Genomic DNA, 18,092 nt, shown 5'->3' on the forward strand with positions numbered 1-18,092 from the left:
ACTTAAACCTAGCTATAGCTTGTAGAGGCTTTTGTGAGAAAGGATATAAGGTGGTCGTATATTTATAGAGGTACGTACACTTGGTGGGGTGGTGATGTCGGCATTTCTACATGTCCTAGTTAGAAGAGGTATCGAGAAGAGTACGTTAGTTTGTACTTCTGTAAGCTATTGTTTTCTCCAAGCAATTACCATTGGCCGTTTGATCTCCATGTCAATCGGTGACTAATCTTGTCTGGTGATTCCGAAATGTGTTGGTGTCCTTTTATCCATCCGATTAGTTTCTCATCATTATATTGATGTCCTCTTCATCCATTTGATCAAGTCTCTCAACACTAATATTGATCGAACTCCTAATCAAAATCATATAACGAGTATTTTCCCAACAAACTCTTATTCTCCAAGCGAAAAATAAGGATTGTTCTGCTTAATTTCTATGCAACATCCATTTCACGTACTTCTCCAATTCGGACTCAAAACTTAATTTCTTTGCTGCCAAGTTACCTTGGAAAATCGCCAGAGTGAGTTCTCCATGGGCGGCATGGTGAGTTAAAGTTACTACTTTCTAGTCTGTATTCCGATTTCTTACGACTTTTTCTCTGTTTCTTTCTTTTGTATCATTGTTTATCCTTTGATAGAATTCTGTGCAGCTATCTATATGCTTTAATTCTTGCAGTCTGAATATGGTTTAAGCTATAAGATTCTGAACCAAGCTTGTTTTATGAACTGATCAAAATGGTTCACCTAGTTGTATCTGACAGGAATTGGGAAGGACTGCTAGGCTTATTAAAGCTTATCAAGTTGTCTAATAATCTATTGGATGCATTACCATTTATTCATGACCATAAGAACCTGTCTAAACAGCAAGGTAGTGTTTGAGTGGTAATACGTACAGTGCTTTTAAGTTCTAACTCGATGCATCTGATTACGTTAGCGAGATCATTTCTTTGCTTAAAAATTGTTGGATAACTCGTTAAGCGTCATAAAGGAAAGGGACACTTAACATCAATATCTTTTATATCAATTTAGAACATGGCATAAAATCGTAGACGCAGAAAGGGTTCGGTGGTTGAAAGGTAAGAGAGGGGTTTAAGTCTAGGTTTGGATCGGACGACGAGAAGGATGAGGAAGAGGGACTTTATGCAATAGGTTCTTGGTTTCTCCTTGACAGTTCGTGAATTTTAGTGGTGGTCCGCTGCTTGTATGGGTCGCCCAGTGGTATTGCGTAATTACGGTCGATGTGCTTCATGCTGCTAATCACCTGCTTGTACTGTTTTCTCAAGGCGAGCATCTCTAACACCTTCCCTTACCCCATTGGCTTGCTCCCTAACTAATATTTGATATATTTAGGGAGAAAATAAAAATAGAAAAAAGGAAAACCAAAAGACGGAGAAGCCAATTTACATACATTTGAAACTTTAAACACCAATGCACTAAGCTAATAATACAAGAACCAGCAATTGGCCTTTTGCAACTGTTTGCGCTGTAGAGAGTACTTCAATTTTCTAAGACAGATTGGATATAAGCATCTTTCAAAATATAGAGTGGGGAGTGTACATAACGCTGATCAAGTATCTGTTGAAGTGCAGAAATTACAAGGCTTCAAATGAATGAAAAGTTGCCAGTACAGCAGAAGCTATTCCCGTTCCACACTTAATATTGAGCTGATGCATGCCAACCGAACAGAATAACCTTTTATGTAGTGTGTCAGTAGGGAGTTTAAGCTTGAAGAACCTGACAATGAAGAATGTGACACTTCAAGCGGTTACGACCAGCAAAATTTGACCAGAGATTCGCAACAAAATTTTTGAACTGCCCCTTTCCAGCAATAGTCTCCCACAGCTGGTCAGCTATGACCTCCCCTGCATTATCAGACTTAGAGACATCCACCATAGTTATCCTCATGTTATTACGAATGATACAAAGTTTCCCATTCAAAGGGAGAAGTGCTGTTGCCTCCAATGCCCGGGAACTACCCATGTGCAGCTTGCTATCAATGTGCTTGCTCCAAGAATCTGTATCCGAGTTGTAGATCCTCAGCTTGCACCCATCCTTGCAGTCCAAATCATATAAATGACCATCCAAGAAAGCACTTGAATACCATTATTGATGAGGATGAACCAGCATAGTGTAGAATCTTTATATATATATACTAGCAAATATGCACGTGCTCTGCACTTGAATGAAAAATAAAACTTATTGATGAGAATGCCATCATAGTTTAGTTTTCAATTATTATTTTTTGTGAAATTATGCAAGTATATACCTACAGGTTACAACTCACATTAGCATTTTGAAATTGGCATATGGGCTATGACATATATCTAAACAAAAGTATAAGGCAAGAGTATTAATTAACAGACTTAAAACCCAAATTGTGGTTTATAGATATGAGCACGAAATCACAATAATATTAAAGCAAAATCGACAATAGATTATAGATAATAGGCAGCTTTGATGCCTATATATACCATGAGTAAAACTCAATCCAAAATTGTTTACACGACCAATTTGTTGTCCTGTGTATTGAGAATTCGCTATTTCAAAATGGATGAACAAAGCCTATATAATTAACATATAATCATGTACATGAATCTCATAGGCTTTGTGTTCATGCCTATGATTATACCAAAAGCAAAAAAATTCCAAAGAAAAAATGACCTTGAAAATTTATACCTATATATGGATAGTCAAGTAAACACCACCATATCAATCAATGAATAACGCCTGTGATAACCTAGCATTGAGTATTAATTAACTCTTTAGCTTGCAAAGAAAAACCTTATATATAGATCACATATCGAACTAAACTGTTTCTAAACCATCGATTAAAAGGAAAGAGGCATCTACCTAAGCATTTGCTCAAGGCGCGCCACTTTCTCTTAGTAAAATATAATACAGCTTGTACTCGCACAAATTCCAATGCAGTATAGTGTATACTTGTATAGAGAATGACCTATGAATTTGGATGATATAGCTTGTACTCGCACAAATTCCAATGCGGTATAGTGTATACTACAACAGAAAGGCTCAATTGCAACGCCATCTGGTGTCGCTACAAGTACGAAAAAGCGCTGCCAATGATCAATAGCAACGCCAATGTGGGCGTCACAAAGGCGCTGCAAAAAATTGGGTCACAAAAGCTAAATGAAGACGCAACAATTGGCGTCGCAAAAGCTTGAAGGTTATTGCATCGCCTTGTCCCATTGCTATTACTTTATTAGCATTGCTAAAGTATTTTGCCAAACTAAAATGATTTTTAAAATATTTAAACTATTTGCAGCGATTGGCGTTGCAAAATGTTCTTTTTAGCTGCACCTGCTAGCGTTGCAAAAGGGTTACTTTTAGTTGCACCCTCTGGCGTCACAAAAGAAGCAAAGCATTAGCTACAGGTCTTTGTCACAAAAGGTTTAAACCATTAGCTGCGCCAAGGGCGTTGCCAAAAGTGTGTTTTTAGCTGCCCCTAGGTCTTTGTCGCAAAAGGTTTAAACCATTAGTTGCCCCAAAGGCGTTGCCAAAAGTGTGTTTTTAGCTACCCCTGCTAGTGGTTTTAGCCGCACCAAATGTATGTGTTGGTAATTGTTTAAACACATTTGCAGCACCCTAATTCTTTTACAACGAGCTTGGCATTGCAAATGGGTTTACTCATATATATAATAGGTATTACGCATTATTTTGAATCATTTCAATTTATATAAACCTGCCCAATACAATTTATGATTAAACTAAAAACACCGATCAGATGTATTCATTCACAATAAATTATAGCAAAATATATTTCATTAATTAAGATCATCCAAAATCATTATTTGAGCATCCATACAATTAGTCTCTTCCAATATACTGAATTACAAAATCTTCAAAGCCATCAACTAAATAATATTAGTTCTTCAAAAAATAAGATTTTGGCCAAATTCCCATAATCTGCCGATTCGAACAACATCCACCCAAGTTTTCTTTATCAATATACCGCCAACCAATTTGCCAATCTGATACAAACAACAAATTGGAAAAGAAAAGAGACATTAGTAAGTATAATTATCCAAATTAAAAGAAGATTGAAGCAAAAATGCAAGTAATCATGCAAATATTTTTATGTGGTCAAACTAGGGTCCCATCGGATATAGGACATGCCTGTGAGACATACATTATCAGTTGTACTTTGTTGTTGCTTCCTTCCAAAGCAGTTGCAAGTACTACTTTTAGATATATATATACGCAGAGAAACAAAAAAAACTAGCATCACATAATGGAGCTACCCACTTTGCAATATCTCTTGGCAGAAACCCAAGTTGAATATAATATGGTCCACAAAACAGTGCATTACACTTAATTAAAGAGCAATGCTTGATACCCTGGTAAATTATGGTAAGTGATGATGACAAAATGCAAAGGCTGATCAGGCCAGTGGACGTTTGTGTCTGTTTACGTCATGTATCAAGCATTTTGTGCCAGGGTTTGTTTGTACTGAACTTAAAAATCACAATAACTTAGACATATTCTCAAAAAAGAGCAAGGCATAGTAGGTAAATCCGTAAGATTTTTTCCCAGAGTGGATAAAAGTGCATTTTCCTAGATCATTCTTCCTTAAATTGTACCAGAAGACTAGCATACATAGTATTCAACCCTTAGACACTTGAGATATTACTTTCAAAGAACAGGCAGTTGTTACTATTAATTTACCATATTTTGTTGGATTGGTGATAAGTGCTCAAAAAGTGCTATTTAACCCTCGATTATGCCTCTTGTTTAGCCATCTTAGTGGATTAATAGTGTTTGTAAGTTATGTTTTAAGATTCTAGAGGTGAAAAATAGAGTTTTGTAGAATATTAGAGAAAATGGGGTAAAACGAAGCAATTCGGAGCATTAAGGATCACATGGGAGGTCCGTGGACAATCATGGAGAAGGCCAAGGAATTGGAGCTATTAAAGATGCGACTTGGACCTATTTTAAAGTCTATTTGGAAGCCCAAGGCCAAAGGATTCGTTGCTTGGACCAAAGCCCGCAAAAGAGGATAGAAGGATAGAGCGTAAGAGAAAATCGGCTTTACGCTGCGGGGACGATGTATCGGCGCCCGTGACGCATTGATTGCGTCTGGGACGCATAGATCGAGCGTCCAGACGCATTGATTAAGTCTGGGACGCATGGATAATGCGTCCAGATGCATGAATCGACACTGTGGTCAATTCCTTCTCAGTTTTGAAGACGAAGTCGGACTCTGAAAGAAACCTATTTGTATTAGGAAACAAATGACGGTTTGGAATGCTTCTAGAACTCACTGTAACCCCTATAAATAGAGGACCTAAGTGCCTCATGTAATTGGCCAATTCACTTATATTCTTGTCTCCTTAACTTGAGGCAGAGAGAGATTAATAATAAAAGATCGGTTTTAACTAGCTGAGTCTTAATAAATTAGTCTTTCTAGTCTTATGTTCTTCGACTCTTCTTCTTCTCGTTCTTCGTGTTCTTCCTTCTATATGGAAGGCTAATCTTCTCCTTCAAGGGAGGAGATGAAGCCAGTGCTTAAGGTTTAATGATTCTTCTGGTTCATGGTGTTCTTCAATCAGGTTAGTTCTTTATGTTTGTAGTTATTAGTTCCATTGCCCACACCGGCCAGGGGATGGAAGTATAGAATAGGGTTTATGTTTTGCAATATTAATATCATGCTAGTGTTATTTACTTTTCTTCTAGTAGTGTAATTCTTTAGAGTTAGGGAAGTATTCTTTGTGTTGCCTTAGAAGGGGTAGCTCGGGGGATTTGACCAGGGAAGTATTCTTTGTGTTTGCCTTAAGTGGTGATTCATTGAATGGCTGCCCTATTAGGAAGTACTCCTTGATGTTGCTCTTGGTAATACATTGAATGGCTGCCCGAGCTTACATAAAAGGAAAGAAGATATTAATAGCATAAACATAAGAACAACCTTAAGTAGAGTTAATTGTTAACGATGTTTAGATCAAAGGGCATCGGCACTCGCTCGATTGCCTAATTGTAGTCTACTTGTAAGAACAACCATGAAGCAGAAGGTCATAGATTAAAAGTATTGGTGGATTCTAATCTCTTGAATTCTCTCTCTTATAAATTCTCAATAGTTTAGTTAGTTTAGCTTAGTTTAGAATTAGAATCTACAATCTCTACAATATTAGTTTTTAATCCCTCAAACCCCCTTTCCAGTCCTGTCCTTCATATAAACATACACTTAAAAGTGGAACGATACCCTACTCATCCTTTACTCATTGAGGGATAATTAGGTTTTGATACGCTTCTCTTTTGTTCAACGACCATACCACATCTATCTACATCATCCATACACCACATCTAAACACACAAAAAGAGGCAGGTCAATTGGACATCGATACATCAAAGGAATAATTTCCACCAAGAAAGATGGGTTGTTTAGCATGTCAGCGCCAGAACTGAAATTCAACTTCCCCAGAATCACTTATAAAGAACTCTCAAAGGATACTAGAGGGTTTGATGAAGGGAAACTTATCGGGTCAGGTAGCTTCGGGAACGTCTACCAAGGGGTCTTAAGGGATGGGACAGCAGTGGCCATCAAAGTTTTGCAGTTACAAACTTACTAGCTCCCTTAAGCCCAAGTATCTCTAGAGAGAACTACTACAAGACAACTACTACAAGAGAGAATGCATCTGACAAAATCAGGGCAAGACAACTACTAATGTTTCGTTCCTTTCTACCAAAATCTACTACAAAAGAGAATGCATATGACAATTTGTGAAGACAGTCTGAAAAAAGAGAATGCATCAGTGCCTAGTTTGAAACTAGCTCTGAATGACTTGGACAAGGGATGGTACAAGGTCGTGTACAAAAAGTTGAGCATATGCAGGTCTAGAAGGGCGGCCAGGCAATCAAAATCACTGATCATTCTTTAAGGAAATACCATTCGTTAGGGATGCATGACATAGCTCTGAAATTAGGATCTAATAGTTAAACTGGTGCACTGCCCTGCCTCTAGGCTTTACTCTCTTTACAGTTGCTAGACTTGAAACTAGCTTAGTACATATCATTAGCTAGTTTGAAACTAGCTCTGAATGACTAAAACTAGCATCTGACAGTTAAACTAGTGCACTGCCCTGCCTCTAGGCTTTACTTTATTTAGAGCAGCTAGACCTATAAGAATTTCATAGAGTCGCCATCTCTCGATACTGCCTAGTATAAATTACGAGGTAATATAGAAAAAGTTCGAGGAAAAAGGATACACGTATAGTTTTCGCAGACTAGTATAAATCACAAACACAAAATATCTCAAAAGGAGTTACTCGATCAGGCATGCAACCAATCAATTTAATGCAAACAGCTCATACGTACCATGAAGAACTAGCATTGACTTGCAACATCCAAGCCTCAAACCTAGCTTGACGGACCGCCATCTCCTCTATTTGACTTCTTTGAGATATCATTTCAGCAGTGAGCTCCTCGTTACGCTTTTCAGCTTCCTCAGCCCTCCTCCTTTGCACTTCCTCCTCTAAATGAAGGGATGCCAGCCTTCTAGATGACTATGGCAGGACCCCATGCCCAAGGCCATTGGAGTATCCAGACCTTACACCTAATACTATAATAAAAATTTCATCCTCAGTCTTTGGCTCAGCACCTTCTACTTCAGACTCAGCTTTAAGTTGTCGCATTCGGTCCTATAAGTTTAAATTGGGCATAAATATATCGAACTATAAGTACACCATGGTAAAGCTAGGTACAAGTAAATTTACTTACATAGTTTTGTTCAGCAATGAGACTAGTCCATCCCTTACTATTGCTAAAGTGGGTTCGACGATAGAATTCGATCTTTCCAATAGGTTCCTGAGTCTCAGAGTCACGCTGTAAAGATTTGAAAACATATCCCTTTATAATTTACTTCAAATAATATCAAACTGCGAAAAAGCAACCCAATGTATGTAAATAAAGAAAGTTACAGATTCCTCCAAGTATCCTAGGAATGACTTTGAACCACCACAATGGTTTGTTTCGAGCTTTTGCCGATTATTTGAATTTTGCTCGCTAATTTTCTGCAATAAAATGAATACAATATCAAAAGCAATGCCAACAAAAACATTAAATTGAACTCATTCAAAATCCAATAAATTAAGTACTCCTTACATCATCCAAATAGAAAGACAGACCAAGCTAAAACATAAAATTACAACGAGTATGTAGTTTTTCTTTAAGAAATCAACACAACCCTTAAGTATAATTCAATACATAGCAGTTTCCTAATTAGCACAATAAAGTATATTACCTTGAAATCTTCTTTTCTAAAGCAATCACAACACGCATTCCATTTTTCTTGTGCCAAGCCACTATAAGGGTGTGATCGTGTGACTCCATCATTTCTGAAACTCCTATAATGCTTGTGAAGATTACACCTAAATCCTCTTAAACGTGCCCCTAATATTGCGTCCACAGCGTACTTCACATGTGGAAGGTGCATATCCACATCCAATTTTTCCTAACAAGAAATGTAGTTTAAAGTTACATAAAATAATTATGGTATATCATATAGCTAAAACATAAAACTCCATTACCGAATCACGGTCCGCGTAATGGTTTTCTCACTTCCTCTCCCACTTTACTCCAATCATGGCGAGTAAAGAGGACTGTGTCGGTCGCCAAGAACTAGGCCAATCTCCCTGACAAATTGAGCACTCCACTTCCCCACAGGTCTAGTATTACCTGGTTGAATTTCTATCCTTGGTTTCTGACCAGTAACGTCTTTGTAGTCTATGACTTTCTGATTCACAACCTTACCTCTTTTCTTCTTAAATGGAGCTGTTAAACAAAAAAGTATGAGCTTCCACGACATTTTATTTGAACTAACTAACGAATTACACAAAACCATTAATTATAATCTTACCGACACTCGAACCATTCACCTCGTTAACCACAGACTGAGGTTGTGAAATAGATTGTGCCCTCGAGGGTCGATTTAGACCAGGTACCATAACTATAGAAACAGATATAACATGAATATGAAAGAAAGAATTCATGAATGATAAAAATCAGGTTTAATATAGTATGCAACATATCCAAAAATGAAACACATGCTAGAAAAATCAGGTTTAATATAGTATTTCTACTCAATGGAAAAACAAGATAAAATCTAAGATAAAGCTCTCCATTCAATAACAAAATGGATAATGAAGTTACTAAAAAAATATTCAATCTACGTCCGTGTCATCATCACTCGATATGACAACTTTTTCCTCTGAACAATAATCCATTAATGTATCATCATCCTCTTCTTCAGTTTCCTCATCAACAATGGTATTGTCATGAAGGCAACTTTCCATAGCAGTCACGACCTCGTTGGCATCAACTTCATTTGGGTCCATATCGTCTCTATTTAGTTGTATGGGTGTTATAGGTTCATTTTGGATTCCATTGCTACTAGCTTCATGTGTTTCATCATGTTGGACATTATCCAAATCCATCCCTGTATGCTCCTCCTGTTGATATGCCTCATCAGTGCCTCCTGCTTCAATCTCTTCTTCCCTCTCTGGAACATCAAACACATTTCTAGGCTTTGTCTTTTGCACAACTTGCCAACTACTACCCAATTTGGTATCATCGACATAAAAAACTTGGCATGCTTGTGTGGCTAAGACAAACTGGTCATCTTTATACCACGTCTTGGAGGTATTAATACTAGTGAAAAAACCATCCGTTTGTATTCCTGTCCTTCTATTACCAACATCATACCAATCACATCTGAAAAGATAAACTCTCTCCCGAATAGATAAGCTGACTTCAAAACATCGGTCAAAATACCGTAAAAGTCGGTCTCTTTTTCCTTGGTGTTCTCCTTTACAAGTAACACCACTATTTTGGGTTCAAAGATTTTTCTCTCGATCTTTGGTGTGAAACCTAATCCCATTAACAATGCAACCACTATAACGTTTCACACGTGTATCAGGTCCACATGCCAATGAATACAATTCATCGGTAGCTTCAGGAGAGTTCTCATTGCGTAATATTTGCATCTATTCATAAAAATGTACACCAAATCAGTAAAGCATAATTAGCATACTATTTCGGTTCATAACAATAACATTAAAATAAATAGTACAAACACTTACACGTTTTTCAAACCAACTAGGAAACAACATTTCTTGTCTCTCAGGCAAGTTGCGTGAGCTTTCCATTTGAAGCTCTGTCATGTGTTGACTACATGCATATCAAACACATAAACTTAACAACTTAAAGTGGCTTAAAATGTATAAAACAGAATTGATAAGTTAAATGCAGTAGAACTTACTCTAAATAAGTTGATAACTCCTCTGTATTATTCAACACATAGTAATGAGCCTTGTCTCGATCCTTTGGTTCGAGAATGATATTTGTATAAGCTCCAAATGGTCGAACATTCTGTGTGAAAATATCAAATCCTGTCTTTTGATTCTCATTACCACCATCATAATTTCTTTCTTCACGATTGAACCGAGTTTCAATTCCTTGAAGATACATGGAGCAAAACGTGAGACATTCATTGTCAACGTATGCTTCAGCAATTGAACCTTCGGGGCGAGCCTTATTTCGAACATATTGTTTTAGCGTGTGTAGATACCTGTTTACAAATCACACATATATGATTAATGTATAATAAAAATTTTAACTTTAAAATGCTAATTTCACGTTAAATGAATTGCAAGTCATATGCCTTACCTTTCAATATGATACATCCACCTATACTGCACCGGTCCTCCAAGTATCGCCTCACGCGGCAAGTGGACAGCCAAATGAACCATTACATCAAAAAATGCAGGAGGAAATATTTGCTCGATCTTACAAAGTATAACTACAATGTCTTTTTCCATCTTCTCAAGTACTTCCAATTTTAGCGTCTTGCAACATAACTCTTTGAAGAACAGGCCCAACTCAATCAATGCAATGGCTACATCCTTCGACAAGAAACCACGTATTGCAATCGGGAGAAGTTGTTGTAAGAGCACATGACAGTCATGACTTTTCATTCCTGTTATCTTACCATCTTTAGCATTTGCACATCGAGAAATGTTAGACGCATAGCCATCAGGAAACTTCACCGACTTCAGCCACTCGCAAAAAGATTTTTTCTCTGAAGATGACAATGTGTAACATGCCGGGGGTATTACAAACTTATCACCTCTTGGGATTAGATGCAACTCTTTTCTTATACCCAATGCGGCCAAATCTAATCGAGCTTTTACTGAATCTTTTGTTTTGCTATCTAGGTCTAGCATGTCCCCACAACATTGTCACAAATGTTCTTTTCAACATGCATAACATCAAGGTTGTGTCGCAGCTTAAGAGTGTTTCAATAGGGTAACTAAAAAAATATGCTCTTCTTTGTCCAGTTCAACTCCATCTCGGTACGTTTTTTTTTTTTTTTAGGCTTTCCAAATTTCTGAAGGGGTTCTACATAGTTCACTTGTGATAACAATTCATCCCTAGACAACTCTTTAGGTGGCAACCTGCTCTCCCTATTTCCATCAAATAATTGTTTGCCACGAGTTCTCCAAGCATGCCTTAGCGGCAGAAAACGACGATTTGCCATATAACACAACTTTCGTCCATTCTTCAAATACATGGAAACTGTATCCTTGTTACAATTAGGGCAAGCTAGTTTGCCCTTGGTACTCCAACCAGATAAATTACCGTATGCGGGAAAATCATTTATAGTCCATAACACTGCAGCATGCAACCGAAATATTTTCTTTGCCACTGCATCATAAGTCTCCACCCCATCTTTCCATAACTCTTTAAGTTCATCAATCAAAGGTCATAAATAGACATCGATATCATTCCCAGGTGATGAAGGTCCTGGAATAAGTAACGTCATGAAGGTGAACGGTTCTTTCATACACTTCCACGGTGGTAAATTATATGGTATCACCATTACAGGCCACATACTGTATTGGCTACTCATATTTCCAAATGGGTTAAATCCATCAGTTGCAAGACCCAAGCGAACATTGCGAGGATCATTGGAAAACCACTCATGTTCCTTATCAAAATCGCCCCAAGCTTGAGAATCTGCTGGGTGCCTTAGTACATTCTCCTCCCGATCATGTTTTTCTTTGTGCCATCTCATATCTGCAGCAGTAACCCTCGACATAAACAACCTCTTGAGTCTTGGTTTAAGTGGAAGGTAATGCAACACTTTTTGTGGTATTTTTTTAGTCTTGCCTTCACAAACTTTATACCTTGACTCCCCACATTCGAGACAATTTTGAAGACTGTCATTTTCTTTCCAAAACAACATGCAATCATTCTTGCATGCATGTATTGGGATATAACCAAGTCCTAGATTATGCATTAATGTCTTCGCCTCGTAATGAGATTTTGGTAGTGTCTCACCTTCAGGCAATCCGATTTTAATCAACTGGAGAATCATAGTGAACGATTTGTTACTCCAGCGATTGATTATCTTTAAGTGAAGCAATTTCACAAGATAATCTAACTTAATTAGAAATCTTACAACCTGGATACAAAGGTTGGCGTGCTTCCCTCAAAAGGTCATCATATGGATCTACATTTCCTCCATTGCTGTTAAAGCCACCTTCACCTTCTGTTGCATTCAATGCATCATCATCTCTGGATTCCCCATGTTCCACGTGAGGCTCCAAATTATCAACATGTGTTGAAGCTTGTAAATCTTCAATCATGTCATCTAACCCATCAAAATTTACCATTTGAACACCATTGCCATCATCATCGTCGTCATCATCATCATCACTTAATTCCTCATATTCTTCTCCATGAAACACCCAACGAGTATACTTCTTGTCCATGCCTAACCTTTCTAGATCATCATTTACCTCATTGATGTGCTTGTAATTCCTATTTTTGCACTCTTTGCATGGACACCTAGTCCTGCCCGCACTGTTTACATGACCACGAGCAATATCAATAAAATCCCGAATTCCTTTTTTATACGCTGGCCAAAACCTATTTGGCAATTGTATCCAACTCTTATCCATTTTCGTGTTTCCTACTACAAGATAATAATTATACAATCAGTTTTGACATCACAAACGAAAACAGTACACATGCTACACCAACTTATCAGATTTGTTTCTAAGAACTTAAACTTTCACTAATACAACAACTAATAAACTTTCAAACCCTTAAACTTAAAGTGAAAGTCACTTAATGAAGGGTACTTTTGACATTCACTTCAAGAAAAGACAAACTACAATATAAGACATCTCACTTTTAACTTTTCAACTTTACCCCTAATCTTCTACATAGCTTAGGTACTTTATCTCTGAGAAAGAGCATAATTGTTACTTCTTTTATTTCAAATTAAATTGGTTACAAAAAGTCTACTTTGATTTATTCTTTTTATCACTATAATTGTCTAATGTAGTCATTGTATGTTAATAACTTAATATATTATTATTTTTCGATAAAATTGAATTATCTATGCTAATATTTTAAAGGATCTCATTGTTAAAATTTTGTTATTGGTATAATTAAGTATGATGTTGCATTACTAAATGAGATATCTTGTGGTTAAAAATAACAACTTTTTTTGTTAATGTTGTATTGGAGAAAGTGTGGCGTCCACGAGAAAAACCTATAGACGTCGTTACCTTTAATTAGCTACCACCAACTAATAAACTTTCAAGGTTGTATTACATTGTCTTTACTAGTTGTACTCCCCGTTCTACTAGACAAGTTACGACTTATGACCCTAAGATTTGGTACGTTAGTTAATTAGTAGGTTTATGCTTTTTGGTCTTATTGAATGTTTTTTATTTACTAAATTTGGTCTATTGAACTGTTCAACTAATGCTCAATGGACAGGGATGCTCAGAATGACATTGACATATCTAGGCAAGGTAAAACAAACTCCTCTAAACGAAAGAAACAAACATTCAATCCATGTACGTATATAATATCATAAAGGCTTGTATATAGTGCTCATTAAGCTTGCAAAACAAATAAAAGAAACCAAGTTCTACCAATCCAAATAAGTCTCAAGAGACAAAACATCATGCAACTAATTATAAGTTTTCTCTTAAGTTTAGAAACTTAGTTTTGTAATATCGCTAAAGAAAGGCTACCACACACTACTAGAAATCTATAAAAAGATAGCATTTATTCAATAACATTTATAAAAAAAAATGCTATAAAGTTTTTTGGGATAGCTAAGGATAGCGTTTCGACGAATATCGCAATAAAATTGATTGCGTTTGTGGAGAAGTGCTATTGTCGGCAGGTCAATTATTGGGCTTTACACCAAATTTTCAGCCCGACCTCCTTATTATTTGTTTTCATCTCTTTCCAAAATCAAAACAACACCCGTCTAATTTTCTCCAAAACCCCCACCACCGACATCAACCACCCCAAAACCGTCACCACCCCCATCAAAATCGGAAACCTTATTAGTACTCATCTTCTCCTTGAAAAACCCAATCTTCATTTTTTACAATTTCTTTTTTGTTTAAACTAAAAACAAAAAAAAAACCTTTCCTTTACATTTTTTAGGGTTCTTTAATTGAAGATATTCGACTAATGAAAGTGTTAAAAAGAGCGAAGCGAGGAGAGGAGAGGTACAACTAGGTTCCAATTATATTGTTTATTCATTTAATCTACACTGTTTATAACTGATTTAGTCACACGACATGATTTCAAAGGCTGAAGAATATATGTTCTAAAATTTTGTTTTTGATTTACATTTTTATTAAGCTGAAATGGTATAATATATTTTTAGTGAAGATAGTTAATAGGCTATAACAAACAGTTCTCTTGAATGCTTTGATTTGTGATACTCCTATGTATTGACGATTTATGCATTATGATTTCAGACTACTAGATTTTGTATCTTGTTAGTTAACACTAACTGTAGTGCCTAATGGTCCCCATCTTCTTAATTTTGGTTATAGAAAGTTAGTTGATAATATTCTATCTATGCTCTGGAGTTTCTGCATCAACAACATCTCCACTTAGCTTGACCAATCCTCCTACACTTAATAAGATTTCTGAGGCATGTGGGGTTTACGGTTTAGCCTTGGCAAAATTCTGGAGCTTTATGATTCTTCTATTGGGGAGTGGCTCATTGTTTAAGAATATACCATGGTCAGAATTACGTAAGAAGTTAGTACAATTTAAAGAACTCCTTTGCTTGGGACAACAGAGTTCTGAGTGATGATTAACAATTATGACTTTCTTGACCAATTTTAGTGCATCCAACTTTACATGGATATAATTCACATGATGGTCATAAATAGATTCGGGCTTCGAAATGTCATTTTCCTTTGTATCTTTTGTTGTATTGTTTGTTCTTTTACTGTATGATATTTTTTGTTGTATTGTTTGTTTAGTGAAGTTGGTTTTTCCTCCTCTTTAGGCTTCACTTGGGTTTTATGTTTCCCCCATTTGTTTGTATTATTTGCAGTATTTCTTTTCTACTTATTCCATTTTTAAGGGTTGTTTTGGTTTGTATGTAGGTTTTGAATCATATTTTGGAAAGTTATTTCGTGAGCCCTAAAAGAGGAAGAGGGATCTGGAATTGGGATTTGCAACGTTGAATTAATTGACTCAAACTATGAAAGCTTTTGAATTAGTAGAAAGAATTATTAATCAACAGGTTTGTCTTTTTGGTTTTATGTACGCTATGTTAACTGATTTTTATTTGCCTTGCGTTTAATATTGAAATTTTGTTTAGAATGTTGCATTTCTTCTCTTCATTGTAAGTGTTGAAGACGATTTATTGAACCACCTAGTACAAGAATTGATTTTTATTGGTGTTTAATTTCTTTGAAATAAGCTAAGGTACACTTCCCATCTCTGCATTTTTTAGTCCTCTACAGATTAGTGATGACAAGTGCATGAACTACAAATTTTGCATCAATGCCTATCTAAATCATGAGTGAACATTGGGCATTGTGCACATTAATTAGTGTCAATCCACTATATATCTTCATGTCTACACATCCTTTTGAACTATCCATGACTCATTGTAGGTGTTGACTAAGCATGGCACATGCAGATTGTGTATTCACAGTACAAGTCCTTAGTAGTTTTTTTTTCTTTGCTGATTTTGAATTCACAAAGGTAATGAGGTTATCCATAGAGAAGGTCCTAACATAGGATTTTACTTGATGGATTGTGTAGGACTTCAACCTGTCAAATGCTCATGCTAATTAAATTTGGGACTGTTGCTTGTATCGGATGTGAAGCTTTACTTGGTTAGCCTAGGTTCTAAATAATGATACGGTCTGGTGATACCAAAGGTTAGTTATTTGTTCTAGCTTGTTGATTCTTCTGTCAACTTTTATTTTATATATTATACGAGTGTATGTTAATTGTCAAATGTTGTGATCGTCATGCTATCTATTACCTTTTTTGTAGTAGTGACAAGCCTCCACCAGCCTCGAATGTTTGAAAAGCTTTATTGGAACTTATCTGGTGAGTTATTCCAAAGACAGGGAATGCCTAGATTGGGTCTTGTTCAGTTAAGATCTCTCGTAGAGAAACTACTAGAGAAATATATCAGACCTTGCCTTCAGATAATCTACAACTACTAAAAAAAACTCGAGACCTTTCTTAAATATAGCAATCAATTGTTCAAAAGTTAAATTCTAAAATATAGCTATCAATTGTTCAAAACTACTAAAATTGCATTATAGCAAACAAAAGTTCAATTTTAATCTAAAAAATATACAAGCTAGAGAACATGAAAAGGCTACCTGAAAGAAGTTTACAGCTTCAACCTATTTTCCTTGTTGCAAGTGCTTAAGTTGAGGACCTGAACCAAGTTTTCAAACACACTCTATTACATTACCGTCACTCTATTACATTAAGATGCAAAGATCGAGGAATCAAGAAAATTAGCCAAAATAAAAAAAGACAAAAACTACCATGTTTTAGGAGTATAAACACTTGTATGCACACCTGCAAACTCATATATAATATTGTCTAACAATAATAATAGAGAACTCCCTCAAACACATAAACCAATGTTGCATTCACTAAAGCAACAATAAAAACTACAATAATCTTGAAAACATTCAAAATCCTGGTTGACCTATCTGCAGTAAAACTATCATAACTTTATTTGTATAACTCGGATTAATACAAGGTAAATTGGGTATGAAACTACACTAAATTGTCTACAACTAACTTTCAGGCCATGAAAGGAGTTTCCCAACAGAAAATGCACAGAACGCCACCAAATACATAACTTTGTCAGAAAAATCTAGGCTGACCATTATGCACTAAAACAGTCGTAGCTTATTGTGCAAATATCGAAACAAGATGAATCCAATTATATTGGAAAGCAGACTCGTAGATCTAAAAATCTTATTCAACCCCGAGACCAAATTCTCAAGCACGATTTTTCAAGAATTTTCTGAACCAACACCAGAAACTAAACCAAATATAGATCAATAAATGTGGTGGAACTTCCACTGATAGATGGTGAATCATAGAGTTGGACCATGGTGAATAAAAAATCCGGTACATTCCGTTTTGTTTCCCATCCCAATCTTTCGCAATACTTCTGGTTTACTTCTTTTCTTAGGTCTCGACTTCTCCACTATGATCTCCCCAGTAGTGAATATAGGAGCTATTGCCGTTTCATTCCTATTCGTTGTTATGATGTTCCATATGAAAATAGCGGAGACTCACGAAGAAGTATTGCTCTATTTACCAGTGAGTGGTATTATTGGACTGATCCCTTTGGTGGGAAATGTTCTTCATTTTAGATAATGAAACCATTCCATTACTACCAACCCAAAGAAATACGACCTTTCTGAGATATACGGTTTATGCCGAAAAGGTACGAAGTTGGACTCATTTGGAAACATTGGGCCATTTACTTCATACTGACTATTTCGTCTAGTTTTTGGTTCCTAGTCTTATTTTATTAGTAGCCATGATTGGGGCTATAATACTAACTATGCATAGGACTACTAAGGTGAAAAGACAGGATGTATTTCTACAAAATGCTATTGATTCTAGGAGGACTCTAATGAGGAGGACGACAGACCCACTCACGATCGACTAAAGAAAAGGGAGGAATAGAGTCAACGTTCGCTTCCTTCGCCGCTACTTTCGGATAAGGCCTCTTACTTTGCATATTAGATGATTCTCTT

General features: G+C 36.3%; 1 pseudogene; it reads right to left on the reverse strand.

Annotated features, from left to right (window-relative positions):
- Positions 1 to 9,167: 9,167 nt before the first annotated feature.
- On the reverse strand, positions 9,168 to 12,968 carry LOC147512602 (uncharacterized; annotated as a pseudogene).
- Between the last annotated feature and the right edge of the window lie 5,124 nt (positions 12,969 to 18,092).

This window comes from Coptis chinensis, chromosome 3 (genome assembly GCF_015680905.1).
Source record: "Coptis chinensis isolate HL-2020 chromosome 3, ASM1568090v1, whole genome shotgun sequence".
Lineage (NCBI taxonomy): Eukaryota > Viridiplantae > Streptophyta > Magnoliopsida > Ranunculales > Ranunculaceae > Coptis > Coptis chinensis.